Genomic DNA, 16,749 nt, shown 5'->3' on the forward strand with positions numbered 1-16,749 from the left:
TGGCATTGATTTTAGGAACCGGGAGATGGAAAAAGATGCTTGGACACCCAGTACAGGTCGTTCTCCTTCAGCCTTTTTATACAAGGGTCCCTGACCCTCAACAGGCACGACAGCATGAAAGACCCTATATGCCATGACTTCCTTTTGCACAATCGAGTACAGGTATGGCATCGATTTTAGGAACCCGGAGATAATTTTTAGGAACCGGGAGATGGAAAAAGATGCTTGGACACCCAGTACAGGTCGTTCTCCTTCAGCCTTTTTATACGAGGGTCCCGACCCTCAACAGGCACGAGAGCATGAAAGGCCCCATATGCCATGACTTCCTTTTGCACAATCGAGTACAGGTATGGCATCGTTTTTATGAACCCAGAGATAATTTTTAGGAACCGGGAGATGGAAAAAGATGCTTGGTCGGTCCTCCTACTTCAAATTTGGGGCACTGCGCGTGCAATCTACTGTGCCACCAGATATGAGTGGTGTGTTAAGTAGTACTATTCTTAGCAGTTTAATCCCTGTTATGTGCCTTTTTTTTGGTTTGGGTTTTGAAGCAACAGTGCAGCACCAGAGGCCAGAAAAATTAGGCATGTACACATGCCTGAAAAATTAGGTATTGTTGCAGCCGCTGCTGTAGCAGCGGCCAGAAAAATTGATGTTTGTTTGACAGTTAGAAAGTGCCCTAAAACATTGCGGCTTGAACCCTAGTTGTTGGCGGATAAGTCACGCAAGTCATCCGGCATTCGAAGATAAAATACAGCAGCGTGTGTACCATTTTTAGCCCAAGGCAGCTCATCTCATCAGGCCTTTTTTACTCGAATGTATCGCCCAATGTCAGTCCCTTCGGGATCCATCCCTCATTCATTTTAATAAAGGTGAGATAATCAAGACTTTTTTGACCTAGGCGACTTCTCTTCTCAGTGACAATGCCTCCTGCTGCACTGAAGGTCCTTTCTGACAGGACACTTGAAGCGAGGCAGGCCAGAAGTTTGATTGCAAATTGGGATAGCTCAGGCCACAGGTCAAGCCTGCACACCCAGTAGTCAAGGGGTCCATCGCTCCTCAGAGTGTCGAGATCCGCAGTTAATGCGAGGTAGTCTGCTACCTGTCGGTTGAGTCGTTCTCTGAGGCTGGATCCCGAAGGGCTGTGGCGATGCATAGGAGTTAAAAAGGTCCGCATGTCCTCCATCAACAACACGTCTGGAAAGCGTCCTGTCCTTGCCGGCGTGGTCGTGGGAGGAGGAGTGTTACTTTCATCTCTTCCCCTGTTAGATTCCCATTGTGCTGTGACATCACCCTTATACGCTGTGTAAAGCATACTTTTTAATTTATTTTTTAACTGCTCCATCCTTTCCGACATGCGGGAATTCGGTAACATTTCAGTCACTTTATGCTTATACCGGGGGTCTAGTAGCGTGGACACCCAGTACAGTTCGTTCTCCTTCAGCTTTTTTATACGAGTGTCCCTCAACAGGCACGACAGCATGAAAGACCCCATTTGCACAAGGTTGGATGCCGAGCTACTCATGTCCCGTTCCTCGTCCTCACTGATTTCACTGAAGGTATCTTCTTCCCCCCAGCCACGTACAACACCACGGGTACCAGATAGGTGACAACAACAAGCACCCTGGGATGCCTGTTGTGCTTGGTCTTCCTCCTCCTCCTCAAAGCCACATTCCTCCTCTGACTCCTCTTCCTCACAATCCTCTTCCTGCGTTGCCGCTGGTCCAGCAAGCGATGCTGATAAGGCTGTTTCTGGTGGTGATGGAGACCACAACTCTTCCTCTTCCCCTTCACGCTCATCTACGGCCTGATCCAGCACTCTTCGCAGGGCACGCTCCAGGAAGAAAACAAATGGTATGATGTCGCTGATGGTGCCTTCGGTGCGACTGACTAGGTTTGTCACCTCCTCAAAAGGACGCATGAGCCTACAGGCATTGCACATGAGCATCCAAAACGTGGCAAAAAAATCCCCAGCTCCCCAGAGGCTGTCCTAGCACCCCGGTCATACAAATACTAGCTAACAGCTTTTTCTTGCTGTAGCAGGTGGTCGAACATTAGGAGTGTTGAATTCCAACGTGTCGGGCTGTCGCAAATCAAGCGCCTCACTGGCAGGCTGTTTTTCGCCGCTGGATATCTGACAAGTGCGCCATGGCCGTGTAGGAACGCCTGAAATGGCCACACACCTTCCTGGCCTGCTTCAGGACGTCCTGTAAGCCTGGGTACTTATGCAAAAAGCGTTGTACAATCAGATTACACACATGTGCCATGCACGGCACATGTGTCAACTTGCCCAATTTCAATGCCGCCACCAAATTACTTCCATTGTCAGAAACCACTTTGCCGATCTCCAGTTGGTGCGGAGTCAGCCACTGATCCACCTGTGCGTTCAGGGCGGACAGGAGTGCTGCTGCGTTGTGACTCTCTGCTTTTAGGCAAGTCAACCCCAAGACGGCGTGACACTGCCGTATCCGGGATGTGGAATAGTACCTGGGAAGCTGGGGGGTGCCGTTGATGTGGAGCAAGACGCAACAGCAGAAGAGGACTCAGCCGAGGAAGAGGTTATGGAAGAGGATGGAGTAGGAGGAGTAGAGGAGGTAGCAGCAGGCCTGCCTGCAAGTAGTGGCGGTGTCACCAACAGGTTTACCCAATGCGCAGTGTAGGTGATATACCTGCCCTGACCATGCTTTGCAGACCAGCTATCAGTGGTCAGATGGACCCTTGCCCCAACACTGTGTGCCAGACATGCCATTACTTCCTTTCGCACAATCGAGTACAGGTTGGGGATTGCCTTTTGTGAAAAGAAATTTCGGCCGGGTACCTTCCACTGTGGTGTCCCAATAGATACAAATATTTTGAACGCCTCAGACTCCACCAGCTTGTATGGTAAAAGTTCAAACAAGCCAGCTGTCAGACGCCGGGCAAGGGGGTGACTTTGGGACATTGGCTTCTTATGCTCAAACATGTCCTTGACAGACACCTGACTGTGGGCAGATGAGCAGGAACTGCTACGGAAGAGAGACTGAGTGGCGGATGGTTGAGAGGGGTCAAGGAGTACAGCAGTGGTTGACATGGCTGAAGATGCTGGACCAGGAGGAGGATGGCGGCTTTGAGTTTGTGTGCTGCTTCTACTCATGTGTTCATCCCATCAGCGTTTGTGATGTGAGATCATGTGCTTTCGCAAAGCAGTTGTACCTAGGTGGATGTTGGACTTCCCACAACTCAGTTTCTTTTGGCACAGGTTGCAAATGGCATCGCTGTTGTCAGAGGCAGACACACAAAAAAATGCCACACTGCTGAGCTCTGCGATGACGGCATTCTGGTGGTGGCAACAGCATGTGTTGATTGGCGTGCTGTCTGGCTGACCCCGGGTGCCGATGCATGCTGTCTGACTGTGCCACTAGCTCCTTGCGACGACTTTCCCCTGCTTCCAACTCGTCTCCTCCTCCTCCTCTCTGTCTCCCCATCTGAACTTTCCCCCTCTTCTTCTTCTCTTCTAGTGGGCACCCACGTGACATCCACGGATGCATCATCATCAACCGCTTCACTTGTATATGACAAATCAACAAAGGAAGCAGCAGCGGGTACAATATCATCATCATCATCATCATCACACCGTACGTCCATGTCTGTAATGCTGCCTGACTGAGACATATCACTGTTATCTACATCCTCTGTCAATGATGGTTGCGCATCACTCATTTCTTCCAACAGATATGTCAATAATTCCTCTGAAAGATCAAGTGAAGCGGCTGTGGTTCTAGTGTAGGTGGTGGCGGCAGGCGGGCGAGTGGCACTGGTCACTTGAGAGGTGCCCAAAGCTAAGCTGGAGGTGGATGGTGCGTCAAGGTTCCGAGCGGAAGCTGTAGTAGATTGGGTGTCCTGTGTTAGCCAGTCAACTAGGTCCTCCTCAGAACTTTTCGCGTTCATGGTACGTGGCCTCTGCACACTGTGCATTATTGTAGGGTCAAAGGGAATCACAGCACCCCGACCACGATGGCACCTGCGGGGTGGCCTGCCTCTGCCTGTCATTTTTTTTTAAATGTAGACTTACACTACTATTAAACAAAATATGAGTGGTGCCACTGGGCAAGTGGGCACAGTATACGCTGTGAGCCTGACACAAAAAAGCAGACTGATGTTTCACAATCCAAAAATTTTTTTTTTTTTAAATGTACACTTACACTACTATTAAACAAGATATAAGTGGTGGCACTGGGCAAGTGGGCAGAGTATACGCTGTGAGCCTGACACAAAAAATCAGACTGATGTTTCACAGTAAAAAATGTTTATTTTTTAAATACTTAACCTACTGTTACAACAAATATGAGTGGTGCCACTAACTTGGCAAGTGGGCCTGGCACACACGCTGGCAGGCAGGCAACTGCAATAAGATTACACTAGCAGACTGATGTTTCACAGTCAAAAAAGTTTTTTTTTAAATATTTACACTACTGTTACAACAAATATGAGTGGTGGCACTAACTTGGCAAGTGGGCCTGGCACACATTCTGGCAGGCAGGCAGGCAACTTCAATTAGATTATACTAGCAGACATGTTTCACAGTCAAATTTTTTTTTTTTTAAATATTTACACTACTGTTATAACAAATATGATTGGTGGCACTTAGCAAGTGGGCCTGGCACACACGCTGGCAGACAGGCAACTGCAATTAGATTATACTAGCAGACTGATGTTTCACAGTCAAAAAAAATAAAAATAAAAATATTTACACTACTGTTACAACAAATATGAGTGGTGGCACTAACTTGGCAAGTGGGCCTGGCACACACGCTGGCAGGCAGGCAACTTCAATTAGATTACACTAGCAGACTGATGTTTCACAGTCAAAAAAGTTTTTAGGCAGGCAGGCAACTTCAATTAGATTACACTAGCAGACTGATGTTTCACAGTCAAAAAAGTTTTTTTTTTAAATATTTACACTACTGTTATAACAAATATGATTGGTGGCACTAGTTGGCAAGTGGGCCTGGCACACACGCTGGCAGGCTGGCAGGCAACTGCAATTAGATTACACTAGCAGACTGATGTTTCACAGTCAAAAAAGTTTTTTAAATATTTACACTACTGTTATAACAAATATGAGTGGTGGCACTAACTTGGCAAGTGGGCCTGGCACACACGCTGGCAGGCAGGCAACTTCAATTAGATTACACTAGCAGACTGATGTTTCACAGTCAAAAAAGTTTTTTTTTTAAATATTTACACTACTGTTATAACAAATATGATTGGTGGCACTAGTTGGCAAGTGGGCCTGGCACACACGCTGGCAGGCAGGCAGGCAACTGCAATTAGATTGCACTAGCAGGCTGATGTTTCACAGTCAAAAAAGTTTTTTTAAAAAATATTTACACTACTGTTACAACAAATATGAGTGGTGCCACTAACTTGGCAAGTGGGCCTGGCACACACGCTGACAGGCAGGCAACTTCAATTAGATTACACTAGCAGACTGATGTTTCACAGTCAAAAAAGATTTATTTTTTTAAATATTTACACTACTGTTATAACAAATATGACTGGTGGCACTAGTTGGCAAGTGGGCCTGGCACACACGCTGGCAGGCAGGCAGGCAGGCAACTGCAATTAAATAACACTAGCAAACTGATTTAAAAGTTTTTTTTTTTTTTAAATTTACACTAATGTTACAACAGATATGAGTGGTGGCACTGAGGAAGTAGGCACAGTATATGCTGTGAGCCTGGCACACACGCTGGCAGGCAGGCAACTGCAATTAGATTACACTAGCAGACTGATGTTTCACAGTCAAAAAAGTTTTTTTAAATATTTACACTACTGTTATAACAAATATGAGTGGTGGCACTAACTTGGCAAGCGGGCCTGGCACACACGCTGGCAGGCAGGCAACTTCAATTAGATTACACTAGCAGACTGATGTTTCACAGTCAAAAAAGTTTTTTTTTTAAAAATATTTACACTACTGTTATAACAAATATGATTGGTGGCACTAGTTGGCAAGTGGGCCTGGCACACACGCTGGCAGACAGGCAACTGCAATTAGATTGCACTAGCAGACTGATGTTTCACAGTCAAAAAAGTTTTTTTTTTTAAATATTTACACTACTGTTACAACAAATATGAGTGGTGCCACTAACTTGGCAAGTGGGCCTGGCACACACACTGGCAGGCAGGCAACTTCAATTAGATTACACTAGCAGACTGATGTTTCACAGTCAAAAAAGATTTTTTTTTTAAAATATTTACACTACTGTTATAACAAATATGACTGGTGGCACTAGTTGGCAAGTGGGCCTGGCACACACGCTGGCAGGCAGGCAACTGCAATTAAATAACACTAGCAAACTGATGTAAAAGTTTTTTTTTTTTTTAAATTTACACTAATGTCACAACAGATATGAGTGGTGGCACTGAGGAAGTAGGCACAGTATATGCTGTGAGCCTGACACACAGGCTGGCAGTGGCAGGCTGGCCTGGCAACTAAAATTAAATAACACTAGCAGACTGATGTAAAAGTTTTTTTTAAAAAAAAATTACAATAATGTTACAACAGATATGAGTGGTGGCACTGAGGAAGTAGGCACAGTATATGTTGTGAGCCTGACACACAGGCTGGCAGTGACAGGCTGGCCTGGCAACTAAAATTAAATAACACTAGCAGACTGATGTAAAAGTTTTTTTAAATTTTTTTTACACTAATGTTACAACAGATATGAGTGGTGGCACTGAGGAAGTAGGCACAGTATATGCTGTGAGCCTGACACACAGGCTGGCAGTGGCAGGCTGGCCTGGCAACTAAAATTAAATAACACTAGAAGACTGATGTAAAAGTTTTTTTTTAAAAAAATTACACTAATGTTACAACAGATATGAGTGGTGGCACTGAGGAAGTAGGCACATTATATGCTGTGAGCCTGACACACAGGCTGGCCTGGCAACTAAAATTAAATAACACTAGCAGACTGATGTAAATGTTTTTTTTTTTTTTAAATTACACTAATGTTACAACAGATATGAGTGGTGGCACTGAGGAAGTAGGCACAGTATATGCTGTGAGCCTGACACACAGGCTGGCAGTGGCAGGCTGGCCTGGCAACTAAATTTAAATAACACTAGCAGACTGATGTAAAAGTATGTTTTTTTTAAATTTACACTAATGTTACAACAGATATGAGTGGTGGCACTGAGGAAGTAGGCACAGTATATGCTGTGAGCCTGACACACAGGCTGGCAGTGGCAGGCTGGCCTGGCAACTAAAATTAAATAACACTAGCAGACTGATGTAAAAGTTTTTTTAAAAAAAATTTACACTAATGTTACAACAGATATGAGTGGTGGCACTGAGGAAGTAGGCACAGTATATGCTGTGAGCCTGACACACAGGCTGGCATTGGCAGGCTGGCCTGCTGGCAACTGAAATTAGATTACACTAGCAGACTGATGTAAAAGTTGTTTTTTTTTTCAAAATTTACAGTAATGTTACACCAGATATGAGTGGTGGCACTGAGGCTGGCAGTGGCAGGCTGGCCTGGCAACTGAAATTAGATTACACTAGCAGACTGATGTAAAAGTTTTTTTAAAAAATTTTTACACTAATGTTACACCAGATATGAGTGGTGGCACTGAGCAATTAGCCACAGTATATGCTGTGAGCCTGACACACAGGCCTGCTGGCAACTGAAATTAGATTACACTAGCAGACTGATGTAAATGTTTTGTTTTTTAAATTTACACTAATGTTACACCATATATGAGTGGTGGCAGTGAGCAAGTAGGCACAGTATATGCTGTGAGCCTGACACACAGGCTGACAGGCAGGCAAATGCAATTAGATTACAAAAAAAAACCAAATAAAAAAACGACTGAAGTTCTAGCCCTAAAAAGGGCTTTTTGGGGTGCTGTCCTTACAGCAGAGATCAGATGAGTCCTTCAGCACTGTAGTGGACACTGAATACACTAGCCTAGCTATCAATTTCCCTATAAAATCATCAGCAGCAGCACTATCACTCCTCTCACTAAGAATGCAGGATCAGAATGAATCTAAAATGGCTGCTGCCCAGGAGCTGGGAGGGTCTGGGAGGGAGTGTCTGCTGCTGATTGGCTGAAATGTGTCTGCAGACTGTGAGATACAGGGTCAAAGTTTACTCAATGATGACGAAAAGGGGGCGGATCGAACATCGCATATGTTCGCCTGCCGCAGCGAAAGCGAACAAGCTAAGATCGCCAGGAACTGTTCTCCGGCGAACTGTTCGCGACATCACTAATGATAAACCCTGTAATCATTTGAATTCACTATTTAAAACTGTTGTCAATCTCCCTGAGATTTTCCTTATACCTAATGTTATCTCTGATTTGATTAATAAGGAATGGTCTAAACCAGGTAACTCTTTTAACCCTTCTTCAAGGTTTAAAAAACTATGGTCTAGATTACAAGTAAGGAGCAAACCGTTTTGCGCAAGCAATATCGTGTTTTTCTTTCCCAAGATATGGTGAGTCCACAACGTCATCATTTACTGTTGGGAATATCACTCCTGGCCAGCAGGATGAGGAAAAGAGCACCACAGCAAAGCTGTTAAGTATCACTTCCCTTCCCACAAACCCAAGTCATTCTCTTTTCCTTGGTGCATGGAGGAGGTGAAGTCTGAAGAAAATTTGATTTCTTTCGCTACAAGCAAGAATTTAACTATTTGAGAAAGCCAGAGTAGGTTTACTTTGTTCTTTCCTTTGTTTCAAGGAATGGATCAAGCCGTAGTCCACGTTAATCTCTTCAGTAGGCTAGTGGTGGCTTTAAAGCAGTTAGGAACTTGTGAGGTGGGCCTTGCGTTTCCCTAACATATTTGCTGTTCATGGTATAGAAAGCTAGAGTAGGTTTACTCTGTTCTTTCTTTTTTCTACAGCTCTCTTTTAGGAGTGGCATCCTCTTACGCCGGGTAAGCTGTCCTCCTGCCAGAAGGCTAGATGCAGGTAAGTGCCCCTTTTGTCTTCTAAGTATGGGAGACTGTGCACTTTAAAGGATCCTTCAAAAAATAATTGGGACATTATATATCCTAGTAGGATATTTCTTATGGCAGAGTGCAGGCACTTGATGTGACAGAGACTGCTTCCCCTTCATTGGTGATGAAGGGGTTAACCAGTTATGTGGGGCTCATTTTTTATTTGTATAAATGAGATTTGGCTGCAGACTTGAATGATAAGACTTGTGAATCTGCACTGGTTTAACGGTGCCTGCAAGGGACGATATTGTACAAGGTGTATGTATTTTGAGGATCTATCGGTTCTGGAAGCGAGCGCTTGGTTTAAAGCTCCGTTCACTCCTCAGACCGATTTTGTGTGATCCTCTATTCTCTTCCGCTCCTAGTCAGAGCGGTGTTAACATTTGTACTTGTACTTTATGAGAGATAGCACAGTTTCTGTTTGTGCGCATGTAACAGGTGCCATCTTGACTCCGCCTTCCTTCTTTAGCATCTAGCATGGAGCGGTGCCATTTTCAGCAGTTTGCTGACTCCGGTCACGTGACACTGCTGCTTTATCCGTCTATGACGGATCGGAGATGTTGGCTCTGCCCCAAGTGTTAGTGCCTCAGTAATCTGAGGGGAAATGTTCTGAAGGTGGCAGCAAATCAGTTTTTCTCATACTAATAATGCCATACAACATTGCTTTTTAAGTTCTTTTACGGTATCTTATGACAGTGCATATATTCTACTCAATGTTCAGTGCATATTTTATAATAAAGTCCTTAATACATAATGTGGGCATTTGTTATTTTACTTTGGAACAGGGATCTGTTCTTGTATATTATTGTTTCTTATGTCTTTCACTTATTTTTATATGATTTAACGTGACAGCTCAAAATTTTTATCATGCTTCTTTTTTGTGCTGTTTTATGTGTAGTTTGTTCACGGAGCTAGTGCTGCTCCTATGGATAAACGTCTGCTCTGCCTTAGCTCCTTAGCTAAGATGCATTCTTTTTCAAATAAAGAAAGCAAGAGAACGAAGAAAACTTGATAAAAGGAGTAAATTAGAAAGTTGCTTAAAATTGCATGCTCTATCTGAATCATAAAATAAAAAATGTGGGTTTAGTGTCCCATTAACCATGAAGGGGGTGGCTCGGATTGTTCAGTGGGTGAAGCTCACAATTGCTGTCTATCTGCCATTCATATTCCAGGAGTAACTGGGAAGCAGATTTCTGAACAGACAGGCTTTTCATCCTGGGATGTGGACTTTCCATCCAGGGGTGTTCTCCAGGTTAGCCCTTAAATGGGGGGTGCCAGAGTGGGACTTGATGGTGTCTCGGCAGAATGCCAAACTTCCAAGGTATGGTTCAAGGTCAGAGATCCGCAGGCCACCCTTATGGATGTCCTGGCGGTTCCTTGGGATTTCAGTCTAGCATAACTGGTTCCACCGTCTGCTCTCCTTCCATGAGTCATTGCTCGTATCAAGCAGGAGAGAGCATCGATATTCTAATAGCCCCTGCGTGGCCTCGCAGGATCTGGTATGCAGACCTAGTGAAAATGTTATCTCTTCCACCTTGGAGGTTGCCTCTGAGGAAGGACTTTCTAACTCAGGGTAAATTCCTTTACTCAGATCTCGTTTCTCTGAAGCTGACTGCTTGGAGATTGAACGTTTGGTTATGTCTGAAGCATGTTTTTTTCTGAGGCGGTCATTGAGCCCTTGATTCGGGCTCACTAGCCTTTTTTTCTAGAACGATTTTCCATAAGATATGGAGTAAATATCTTTCTTCGTATGAATCTAAAGGCTACTCTTGGAGTAGGGTCAGGATTCTTAGGCCTAGATTTAGAGTTCGGCGGTAGCCGTCAAAACCAGCGTTAGAGGCTCCTAACGCTGGTTTTGGGCGCCCGCTGGTATTTGGAGTCAGTGATTAAAGGGTCTAACGCTCACTTTTCAGCCGCGACTTTTCCATACCGCAGATCCCCCTACGCCATTTGCGTAGCCTATATTTTCAATGGGATCTTTCTAACGCTGGTATTTAGAGTCGTTTCTGCAGTGAGCGTTAGAGCTCTAACGACAAGATTCCAGCCGCCTGAAAATAGCAGGAGTTAAGAGCTTTCTGGCTAACGCCGGTTTCTAAAGCTCTTAACTACTGTACCCTAAAGTACACTAACACCCATAAACTACCTATGTACCCCTAAACCGAGGTCCCCCCACATCGCCGCCACTCGATTAAAATTTTTAACCCCTAATCTGCCGACCGCCACCTACGTTATACTTATGTACCCCTAATCTGCTGCCCCTAACACCGCCGACCCCTGTATTATATCTATTAACCCCTAACTTGCCCCCCACAACGTCGCCGCAAGCTACTTAAAATAATTAACCCCTAATCTTCCGACCGCAAATCGCCGCCACCTACGTTATCCCTATGTACCCCTAATCTGCTACCCCTAACATCGCCGACCCCTATGTTATATTTATTAACCCCTAATCTGCCCCCCACAACGTCGCCGACACCTACCTACACTTATTAACCCCTAATCTGCCGAGCGGACCTGAGCGCTACTATAATAAAGTTATTAACCCCTAATCCGCCTCACTAACCCTATCATAAATAGTATTAACCCCTAATCTGCCCTCCCTAACATCGCCGACACCTACCTTCAATTATTAACCCCTAATCTGCCGACCGGAGCTCACCGCTATTCTAATAAATGTATTAACCCCTAAAGCTAAGTCTAACCCTAACACTAACACCCCCCTAAGTTAAATATAATTTTTATCTAACGAAATAAATTAACTCTTATTAAATAAATAATTCCTATTTAAAGCTAAATACTTACCTGTAAAATACATCCTAATATAGCTACAATATAAATTATAATTATATTATAGCTATTTTAGGATTAATATTTATTTTACAGGCAACTTTGTAATTATTTTAACCAGGTACAATAGCTATTAAATAGTTAAGAACTATTTAATAGTTACCTAGTTAAAATAATTACAAATTTACCTGTAAAATAAATCCTAACCTAAGATATAATTAAACCTAACACTACCCTATCAATAAAATAATTAAATAAACTACCTACAATTACCTACAATTAACCTAACACTACACTATCAATAAATTAATTAAACACAATTGCTACAAATAAATAAAATTAAATAAACTATCTAAAGTACAAAAAATAAAAAAGAACTAAGTTACAGAAAACAATAAAATATTTACAAACATAAGAAAAATATTACAACAATTTTAAACTAATTACACCTACTCTAAGCCCCCTAATAAAATAACAAAGCCCCCCAAAATAAAAAATTCCCTACCCTATTCTAAAATACAAATATTACAAGCTCTTTTACCTTACCAGCCCTGAACAGGGCCCTTTGCGGGGCATGCCCCAAGAATTTCAGCTCTTTTGCCTGTAAAAAAAAACATACAATACCCCCCCCCCCCAACATTACAACCCACCACCCACATACCCCTAATCTAACCCAAACCCCCCTTAAATAAACCTAACACTACCCCCCTGATGATCTTCCTACCTTGTCTTCACCATGCCAGGTTCACCGATCCGTCCTGGCTCCAAGATCTTCATCCACCCCAAGCGGGGGCTAGACATCCACTGAAGAAGTCCAGAAGAGGGTCCAAAGTCTTCCTCCTATCCGGCAAGAAGAGGACATCCGGACCGGCAAACATCTTCTCCAAGCGGCATCTTCTATCTTCTTCCATCCGATGACGACCGGCTCCATCTTGAAGACCTCCAGCGCGGATCCATCCTCTTCTTCCGACGACTAGACGACGAATGACGGTTCCTTTAAGGGACGTCATCCAAGATGGCGTCCCTCGAATTCCGATTGGCTGATAGGATTCTATCAGCCAATCGGAATTAAGGTAGGAATTTTCTGATTGGCTGATGGAATCAGCCAATCAGAATATAGTTCAATCCGATTGGCTGATCCAATCAGCCAATCAGATTGAGCTCGCATTCTATTGGCTGATCGGAACAGCCAATAGAATGCGAGCTCAATCTGATTGGCTGATTGGATCAGCCAATCGGATTGAACTATATTCTGATTGGCTGATTCCATCAGCCAATCAGAAAATTCCTACCTTAATTCCGATTGGCTGATAGAATCCTATCAGCCAATCGGAATTCGAGGGACGCCATCTTGGATGACGTCCCTTAAAGGAACCGTCATTCGTCGTCTAGTCGTCGGAAGAAGAGGATGGATCCGCGCTGGAGGTCTTCAAGATGGAGCCGGTCGTCATCGGATGGAAGAAGATAGAAGATGCCGCTTGGAGAAGATGTTTGCCGGTCCGGATGTCCTCTTCTTGCCGGATAGGAGGAAGACTTTGGACCCTCTTCTGGACTTCTTCAGTGGATGTCTAGCCCCCGCTTGGGGTGGATGAAGATCTTGGAGCCAGGACGGATCGGTGAACCTGGCATGGTGAAGACAAGGTAGGAAGATCATCAGGGGGGTAGTGTTAGGTTTATTTAAGGGGGGTTTGGGTTAGATTAGGGGTATGTGGGTGGTGGGTTGTAATGTTGGGGGGGGGGGTATTGTATGTTTTTTTTTACAGGCAAAAGAGCTGAAATTCTTGGGGCATGCCCCGCAAAGGGCCCTGTTCAGGGCTGGTAAGGTAAAAGAGCTTGTAATATTTGTATTTTAGAATAGGGTAGGGAATTTTTTATTTTGGGGGGCTTTGTTATTTTATTAGGGGGCTTAGAGTAGGTGTAATTAGTTTAAAATTGTTGTAATATTTTTCTTATGTTTGTAAATATTTTATTATTTTCTGTAACTTAGTTCTTTTTTATTTTTTGTACTTTAGATAGTTTATTTAATTTTATTTATTTGTAGCAATTGTGTTTAATTAATTTATTGATAGTGTAGTGTTAGGTTAATTGTAGGTAATTGTAGGTAGTTTATTTAATTATTTTATTGATAGGGTAGTGTTAGGTTTAATTATATCTTAGGTTAGGATTTATTTTACAGGTAAATTTGTAATTATTTTAACTAGGTAACTATTAAATAGTTCTTAACTATTTAATAGCTATTGTACCTGGTTAAAATAATTACAAAGTTGCCTGTAAAATAAATATTAATCCTAAAATAGCTATAATATAATTATAATTTATATTGTAGCTATATTAGGATGTATTTTACAGGTAAGTATTTAGCTTTAAATAGGAATTATTTATTTAATAAGAGTTAATTTATTTCGTTAGATAAAAATTATATTTAACTTAGGGGGGTGTTAGTGTTAGGGTTAGACTTAGCTTTAGGGGTTAATACATTTATTAGAATAGCGGTGAGCTCCGGTCGGCAGATTAGGGGTTAATAATTGAAGGTAGGTGTCGGCGATGTTAGGGAGGGCAGATTAGGGGTTAATACTATTTATGATAGGGTTAGTGAGGCGGATTAGGGGTTAATAACTTTATTATAGTAGCGCTCAGGTCCGCTCGGCAGATTAGGGGTTAATAAGTGTAGGTAGGTGTCGGCGACGTTGTGGGGGGCAGATTAGGGGTTAATAAATATAACATAGGGGTCGGCGATGTTAGGGCAGCAGATTAGGGGTACATAGGGATAACGTAGGTGGCGGCGGTTTACGGAGCGGCAGATTAGGGGTTAAAAGTGTAATGCAGGGGTCAGCGATAGCGGGGGCGGCAGATTAGGGGTACATAGGGATAACGTAGGTTGCGGCGGTTTACGGAGCGGCAGATTAGGGGTTAATAATAATATGCAGGGGTCAGCGATAGCGGGGGCGGCAGATTAGGGGTTAATAAGTGTAAGGTTAGGGGTGTTTAGACTCGGGGTACATGTTAGGGTGTTAGGTGCAGACGTAGGAAGTGTTTCCCCATAGGAAACAATGGGGCTGCGTTAGGAGCTGAACGCTGCTTTTTTGCAGGTGTTAGGTTTTTTTTCAGCTCAAACAGCCCCATTGTTTCCTATGGGAGAATCGTGCACGAGCACGTTTTTGATGCCGGCCGCGTCCGTAAGCAACTCTGGTATCGAGAGTTGCATTTGCGGTAAAAATGCTCTACGCTCCTTTTTTGGAGCCTAACGCAGCATTTGTTTGAACTCTCGATACCAGAGTTAAATTTATGGTGCGGCCAGAAAAAAACCCGCGGAGCGTTAACAGCCCTTTTACCGCCGAACTCTAAATCTAGGCCTTAGGATTTTGTCTTTTCTCCAGGCCAGGAAGGTCTGGAGAAGGGGTTGTCAGTCAGTATTCTAAAGAGTCAGATTTCTGCATTATCCGTTTTTGTTACATAAGTGTCTAGCGAATGCGCCAGATGTTTGATCTTTTTGTAAGGCTCTGACCAGAATCAGGTCTGTGTTTAAGTCTGTTGCTCCTCCTTGGAGCACTTAACCTTGTTTTTCAAAGTTTGCAGCAGGCTCCTTTTGAGCCTTTGCATTCCATAGATATTCTTGCTATCTTTTCTGCTCAGAGAGTTTCGGAACTCTCTGCTTTACAGTTTGATTCGCTTTATCTTATTTTTCATGCTGATAAGGCGGTTCTTTGTACTAAAAGTGTTTACAGATATAATTTTTTATCAGGAAATTGATGTTCCTTCCTTATGTCCTAATCCTTCTTCTCATAAGGAACGTTTGTTGCTCAACTTGTACGTTGTGCACGTTCTGAAATTCTACTTACAGACCACTACAGATTTTCAATAGTCCTCTGCCTTGTTTGTTTGTTTTTCAGGAAGAGTAAGGATCAGAAAGCTTCTGCTACTTCTCTTTCTCTTTGGTTGAGATTTATAATTCGTTTGGCTTTTGAGACTGCTGGTCAGCAGCCTCCTGAGAGAATGATGGCTCATTCCACAAGGACTGTTTCCTTTTCTTGGGTTTTCAAGAATGAAGCTTCTGTGGAACAGATTTGCAAGGCTGCACTTTAGTCTTCTTTGCATACTTTTTCCAAATTTTATAAATTTGATATTTTTGCCTCGGCTGAGGTCTTTTTTGGGAGAAAGCTTCTTCAAGCGGTGGTGCCTGTCTTGTTTTCCCTCTCTGGTCATCTGTGTCCTCTATTTTGGGTATTGGTTCCCAAAAGTAAATGATGACGTTGTGGACTCACCATATCTTAGGAAATAAAATAAAATGTATGCTTACCTGATAAATTTCTTTCTTTCTGGATATGGTGAGTCCACGACCCCACCCGTTTTTTATTAAGACAGTTATTTTTTGACTAAATGTCAGGCACCTTTTACACCTTTGTATTATTCCTTTTTCCATTTCCCTTCGGTCGAATGACTGGGGTTTATGGGAAGGGAAGTGATACTTAAAGGGACACTGAACCCAATTTTTTTATTTCACAATTCAGATAGAACATGAAATTTTAAGCAACTTTCTAAGTGACTCCTATTATCAATTTTTCTTCGTTCTCTTGCTATCTTTATTTAAAAAAGAAGGAATCTAAGCTAAGGAGCCAACCTTTTTTGGTTCAGCACCTTGGACAGCACTTGTTTAATGGTGGCTGACATTTAGCCTCCAATCAGCAAGAACAACCCAGGTTGTGAACCAAAAATTGGCCGGATTCTAAACTTACATTCTTGCTTTTCAAATAAAGATAGCAAGAGAATGAAGACAAATTGATAATAGGAGTAAATTAGAAAGTTGCTTAAAATTGCATGCTCTATCTGAATCATGAAAGAAAAAAATTTGGGTTCAGTGCCCTTTAACAGCTTTGCTATGGTGCTCTTTGCCTCCTCCTACTGGCCAGGAGTGATATTCCCAACAGTAAATGATGACGTCGTGGACTCACCATATCCGGAAATAAATATATTT

This window comes from Bombina bombina, chromosome 2 (genome assembly GCF_027579735.1).
Source record: "Bombina bombina isolate aBomBom1 chromosome 2, aBomBom1.pri, whole genome shotgun sequence".
Classification (NCBI taxonomy): domain Eukaryota; kingdom Metazoa; phylum Chordata; class Amphibia; order Anura; family Bombinatoridae; genus Bombina; species Bombina bombina.